General features: G+C 37.8%; 1 long non-coding RNA gene across 1 annotated transcript; it reads right to left on the bottom strand.

Annotated features, from left to right (window-relative positions):
- Positions 1-366: 366 nt before the first annotated feature.
- On the bottom strand, positions 367-4,370 carry LOC127086357 (uncharacterized). The gene is made up of 3 exons (XR_007789465.1): positions 1,072-4,370; positions 698-961; positions 367-610 (listed from the first exon to the last, which is right to left on the bottom strand). It is a non-coding gene; the product is annotated as an uncharacterized LOC127086357 (long non-coding RNA).
- Positions 4,371-7,190: the final 2,820 nt, after the last annotated feature.

Genomic DNA, 7,190 nt, shown 5'->3' with positions numbered 1-7,190 from the left:
GCTCTTTAAGCCCTTTAAGGGCAACTTTAGAGGGCGCTTTTTAAAGAAAGCGCCCTCTAAAGTGGAAACTTTTAAGGGTTTAGAGGGCGCTTTTACTGGAAAGCGCCCTCTAAAGTGGAAACTTTTAAGGGTTTAGAGGGCGCTTTTACTGGAAAGCGCCCTCTAAAGTGGAAACTTTTAAGGGTTTAGAGGGCACTTTTACTGTAAAGCGCCCTCTAAAGTGGAAATTTAAAGGGTTTAGAGGGCGCTTATTTTGGAAAGCGCCCTCTAAAGTGGGTGGTTATTTAATTTTTTTTTTTAAAAAGCGCTTTATTTTATTTATTTATTTTAGACAACCTGTATATTGAAGCAGTACACCCAAAACTGTATAATTTGAAGCCCTTTTTCACACATTGCATTCAACAAGCCTTATATACAACAATCCATACATATACAACAATCCACTGATATATAATCATTTAACTTCTAAAGATTCTAAATATACAACCAATTCATAACTTAAAAAGAAATAAAACTAAGTAGCAAAAGCATCTCTGAGATGTATGTTTTTTTTGCTAGCAGCAGTCTTCTTAGCAACAACCTCTTTTTGTTCAATATCAATAGCATGAACCTAAAATATCATAAAATTAGTTAGGTGAAGTATAAGATCAAGAATTAACATTTTCTATGCATAAATATCATATAATTGTGTTTATACCTTTTTTTTTGATGCAACTGACTCGATTTGCTGCGTAATCCCCTTATATTTTTGGTCCCTTATCTTTTGAAGATAGAATTGATATTTGTTTAGATGGACATGTTCCATTGTCGTAGAGGGATACTTTCAAATATCCAGCATCATCATCTACGCGAATGAGGCTTGACGACAATGGAACATCTCCATCTAAACAAATATCAATTGATACTTTCAAGTATCCCTTGCCCCTTGCACGAATGATTGACTTCATAATAGCCATTTTACCTGTAATAAAGAAAACAATTAAAATCAGATGACAAATATAAAAACAATTAAAATCATAAAAGTCATTTTACCTGTAATAAAGAAAACAATTAAAATCATTTGACCTGTACCTTTTTCACTAAGTTCTCTTTCTTTTCTTGGTTGGAATATGTTCTACATGTCTCTTAACAACACGGACGGTTGGATTGATCCAAATACCCTCATTATGATCATTTCTAATATATGAATCATTTGATATAATGTTCTCATCTTGATCATTTCTGGTAAACGATTCAATCTCAACATCAATATCACCTTGATCTCCAGTGTTTTCATCAATTACTTTGTTGGAAAAAAGAACTATAGACCATTTCGTACTTTTCGGATCATTGACATAGAACACTTGTCTAGCTTGAGAGGCTAGAATAAAAGACTCATCTTTGTATCCCACCCTATTAAGATCCACTTGCAAAAATCCTGACTTATCCATTCGAATGCCGTTATTATTTTCAACCCACTTGCAACCAAATATAGGAATCTGAAACTTCTCATAATCAAACACCCAAATGCGCTCGATAACACCAAAATACGACAAATTTGCAAATTTGGGGTTTAAGTCCTTCACACTTGATATGTGCATTTCTTCAGCTACCACGGTGACACCACTATTCTGCATAGTACTTTTATCATCTTGTTCTTTGGTATAAAATGTGTATCCATTAATCGCGTATGCGCTATAAGAAAAAACATGGAAACTTGGACCATATGCTAAGTGTCGCACCTCGAAAAAATGGGGATACGACTTCAAAGCGAAGCGCGATCGCACGCTCGCAATGATGGACTGAACAGAGTCGCCACCGAACTTTATTTATTCCTAAAAAGGAAAGGGGAAATATCGATAAAACCCAAGACAAAAAAAAGGATAAGATATGGTCATCGCAACCAATATCAGGGTTCGGGAGTCGATTACGCGAGGGGAAGGTATTAGCACCCCTCACGTCCGTTGTACTCAACGGGAACCATTAGGTCCGTTGTGTGCATTAATGTTAGCTGAATTGTTAGGCTTTTCGAATTATTAGGTGGGAAAGAAAGAAAGGAAGATAGAAGAAATGTTTTTGGATTTTTAACGAAGGACTAAACCTAAGTTTTTTATTAGTGGGTCTGACAAGATTTACAAATCCTGCTCCTACGTATCTCAAAAGAGAAATCAAGGCTTACGTAGTTCTGGGTAGAAAATGTTTGTTTGTTGGTCGATTTTAGCGAAAGCTACTTTGTGTCAAATCGACGAAAACATTGTTGGACTACCTAAAACAGGTGGAAAAACATTGCCTTGCATTGTTTTGAAACAAAGTACCTTTCGTTTGTGAAAAGGTTTAAGAGTCAATCGCACGGCGACGAGAAAAAGAAATTGATTGGTTTGGTGTATTTTGAGTGATGGCGAGGACTTGGATGAGCGAGATATACATCTCGAATCCTAGTCTCAGGAGTGCACAGCATACGCCATGTTCCATTTCCATCTTTATTGAAAAAAGTATTAAGTAGGAATTAAGTATTTTGAAGTTTGAAAGACGAGTACTTGTGACCTACAAGCTCTTACAACTTGGGTCTAATACTCGGGACTACGTCTGGATATTCCACCCAGGCAGTCTGTTTCTTTCCAATATTGCCAAGAAAATGATTCGAATATTTATAAATGTTTTGGAGGGAAGACGAATATTTATGACTTACAAGCTCTTACAGCTTGAGCCTAATATTCGGGATTACGACTGGATATTCCCTCCAGGTAATCTTTTTCTTCCAACTTTATTAAGAAGAGGTTTTGAATCTTGGAGTGTGAAAGAGAAGACGAATATTTATGGCTTGCAAGCTCTTACAGCTTGAGCCTAATATTCGGGATTACGACTGGACATTCCATCCAGGTAATCTTTTTCTTCCAACTTTTTATTTAGAAAATAATTTGAATATTAGAGTGTTAAAGAGAAGACGAATATTAACGGCTTGCAAGCTCTTACAGCTTGAGCCTAATATTCGGGATTACGACTGGACATTCCATCCAGGTAATCTTTTTCTTCACGCCTTATTAAGAAAATGGTTTAGATACTCATAACGATTTTGGAGAGAAGACGAATATTTATGGCTTACAAGCTCTTACAGCTTGAGCCTAATATTCGGGATTACGACTGGACATTTCATCCAGGTAATCTTTTTCTTCACGTTTTATTTAGAAAATGATTTGAATATTAAGTTAAAACAATTAAAGTACCGAGGTTTGAAATTATTGAAAGTTAAGTTGATGTTACTTAAGAGCTCATTGTAAGAAGGCCCAAGAGTAAGCCATGTGAAGAAAATAAATAACACAACAAATTATATTTACAAAACACTTAAAAATTAAATCAAAGAAAGATAAAATCGGGATTTGCACGGATGGAAATTGAGGAACACACAAAACCTAAATAATGTGCTCAAAGCCGGTTTGCACATATTGACAACAATTGAAATGTCATATGCGATTAATCGAAACGCGATGAAATACTATCAATATATCGATAAAAATATTCATGGATAAATAACAAGAAAATTGTCAAATCCATAAATTACAAATCGATGTTTAACATTAAAATCAACAAGTGTTTACAAAAAGGAGAAAAAATAAAAATAAATAAAAGGTTTAAAATAATAAAAAATGGTAATAATAATAAAAACTAGTAGAAAATAAAAAATATGTTAAAAACCAAGGATTGAACCCAGAACTTAAGGTTTAACAAACAACATCTTTACCAACTCAACCAAATCGACATCCCTGTTATATAGTTTCAAACACTAATACATAATATAACAAAAGATGCACCAAACCTTTTAAATAAAACACAAAGTTGGAAAACAGTAACTACGAATAACAGAGCTCATGTTGAAAACAGTGACTACTAATAACAAAGCTCATGTTGAAAACAGTAACGATCCAAAGCTCAGTTTTCTTTCCATTTTGAAAAAATCAAAATCTTAACAGCAAGTTAACATCACAAACAGGCAACGGTGTTGCTAAATCAAACATGGAATTCAAAGCATAATCGAAATATGGAAATAAAGCTCGGAAAGGAAGCTAACCGGTTGCGGCGAGCTCGACCGACGAATGTGAGTAAGCGTTTTACCTGAACCGGTTTTGATCTTCTCGTCCGCTCTTCACCACCAAGAAAAACTATGGCTTTCTTTTCTTCTTGCCGACTACTCCTCTTTCTCTTAGTGAACAGTAACAACGGTTTTTGTGTTTTTTTCAGAATCCTCTCTTCCCTATAGGTGAACAGCGGCGGCTACTATATGGAATTAGGGTTTTTTCTGGCTCTCCTCTTATGAACAGTGGCCTCCTATTATATATCTCTCATCTCCTCTGCTCTCTGCTCTGTTTCCTGCTGTGTTGCTGTGCTTCCTCAGAGTAGTGGGAAGTGTCTGTACGGAGGGTGCTGTGTAGTGGAGAGGTCTTTTTGTCCTCACTCCAGCTTGTGGTCCCCTTCTCAATTCTCTTCATTTTGAAAACTCTACTGTTGGTAAGAAAAACTTTCACCACTGTAACTTACTTAGCTGAAAAGTTTGTTTTAGAATTAACTGATTTTGGGTATTTGTATTGCAACAGCTTCGGCGTGGATTGAGGTTGGTCTTCTCGAGCCTCACTGTAAGGCCGACGGCTGAGACATCCACAGTTGAGACAATGAATGACATACCGGTAAATTTTCCATTCAAGGTAGGAAGCACTTTACCGACAACCTTAGCAGCTCAAACACTTAGCAGCAATTTAAACCGATGGCTTGGAGTGCTTTTGTGCTATTCCGGGATCCGTATTATGTTGTTTGTTTTTGTACTTAAGGAGGTGGAGACGAATGGAATTCAAAAGCAATTGAAGTATATGGGATGCTGAGACCGCGACTTGCTCATTGGAAACTACTTGAGAGTGAAAAGTTACCAAAACTTTGCATGCTGCTGAAGAACAAACAGAAGAATGTCTTGCCGGAAACGTCGATGCATTTGAAATGAAGTCACCAATACCGAGTGATCTTAATATGCATCACATGGTTGATTCAGAAATTGAGCAAGTTCGCAAACTTGCTGTTATGAACAAAGTTGCTCCAATGCGCCATTAATCGATTCCCTCGTACTGTACGTTGGAATGCAGGCAATGGAGTAGCTCAAGTCTCGAGTTCCCCACGCACAATCACCACAAACTTGAAGTATGAGAGGTGCTCAGTCTGCTTGTTACTTCCTGTGATATATTATCATTGAATTGATGACTGTCGGTATCCCGTTCTTGGCTCATATCAGGAACTTGAAACGCCTATTGTTTGATTCTGCTCTGTGAAAGTAGAATTTGAATTATGAGTAATATCTTCCAGAGTTGCTTCAGAAGACTCCTTGGTGTTATCTCCAATAGCATCACTATTCCGACATGAATTCTCAGTAGCCCCTATAAGTTGGTCCTATTGAACCTCAGTCACAGATGATCCTGAACTTCCGGAGGATGCTTGAATCCATCTTGACCAACTGTTGCAGTTCCTTATCTTATCACCCTGCACTTCCACATTTTTTACAACTCCATCTCGAATACGATCAATAATAGCCGGTACTGCTGTCAAAAGGGTGGGCTTTAAGACAGTAACATCTCCTTTGGTTCCTTTGATTTGCCGAGTCCAGGCTTGGAGAGAAAACCATCAATTTCGCAACTCTCAGATATACATAATGACGTGGGTTCCAAGCAGTTGAAAGTGTTCATGGCAAGCACTGTTATGATGTTATCTTTTAGAGAATCATTTCCTTGTGTCTTAAGTACCACAGGCTTTGCATTTTTTCCAGTAGTGTTGGTACAACCAAATCAAACACCTTTTGCAATAAGGGCATAAACCAACTTGCCATATTCCTTGCGAATGTTCCGCTTAAACTCTTTGCTTCGCACCAGAAGATTATAGAACAACTTTTTAACTGTGACAGTCGTTCCAACTTGCCGCGCGGTTTTCGTTTCAACTGTCAAGTTTCCAAGAGCACAAAGAGAACTCAATGCCTCTCCTCTAAAGCCAAAAGTAGTAAGAGACTGAAGATCATGAAATTCCGATAATTTTGAAGTATGATGCTTCAGTGCAAGAACCTTGCAATTGTTTGGGGAAATGCCGCAACCGTTATCGATGACCTGAAACCATTCTTCATCAGAGTCTTTGAGAGAGATTTTGATGCTGGTGGCGCCGGCGTCTAAGCTATTTTCGACAAGTTCCTTAACAGCGGAGGAGAGCGATGGATGTAAAGCTCTAGGGTGTTCCGCAGCGGTGCTGAGTTTTTTCATGACCTGAGAGCCGTTTGTATCTTTAACAATGCCATTTTGATGCGTTTTATTTGGTAAATCTTTCAGTCTGCGTCTTGGGCTAGCAACAGTGTATGCTACCTGTTGGGGTTGTGGTCCAGATTGGTGGTTTCTGTTCCATATTTGAAGGGTGATACACCAAGATTACTTGGTGAAATGTTCCTAAGATTACTGAAAATGTCATCACATCAAGATTCAATTCTGTGCAGGTTGGATTACCATATGATCTTGAGAATCCCTTAGACAAATGCTGAACCTCTCCAGGATCAATTAGATTACCTTCCAGATTTATGCAAATTTCAGTACGAAAGCAGTGGCTTATTTATAATAAACACAACGGAGCCAGTCTTGGGTTGTTCATATTGCTGCAGCAATTCTCAAGACAAAACAATGCAATGGTTGTAGTGTGGAATCTCAGGAAGTGTTAGATGTCGAAATTTCAGCCTGCGTTCTGCAGTATGAGAATTGCCTTGAGGCTTTAGAATGGATTGTCCAAATTTGGAAATTGAATCAGCAATATTTGGCTAGCACTGGATTTGGAGACACGGCTTTGGAAAATGATGAATAAAGAACCTCGCGCAACGGCTCTGGCAGAGCTAGCAAAGCATCAGCTGCAAACGGGTCTGAGACCGGATTAATTCTTTAAGGAGTAGCATTTCCACTAGAGCCATCAGCATCTGATTTATCATCAGAATTATTGATCTCAAGAACTTCAATTGTCGTCTCATGACATCATGCAAATCTTCATCATCCACAAGGTTCACCGAGTCACCATCTTCATCCACATATCTCAGAATAAAATTAGCATCAGTAACAGCCTAGAGCTCTCGCACATAAGTGGACTATTTCTGCATCCTTGGGGACAACTTCTTAGAGAAGTATGCAATTGGATGTTTATCTTGGCTTGGCACT

This window comes from Lathyrus oleraceus, chromosome 5 (assembly GCF_024323335.1).
Source record: "Lathyrus oleraceus cultivar Zhongwan6 chromosome 5, CAAS_Psat_ZW6_1.0, whole genome shotgun sequence".
Taxonomy (NCBI): domain Eukaryota; kingdom Viridiplantae; phylum Streptophyta; class Magnoliopsida; order Fabales; family Fabaceae; genus Lathyrus; species Lathyrus oleraceus.
Note: the sequence above shows the minus strand (reverse complement) of the source record. Positions and strands in the feature narration are given on the sequence as shown.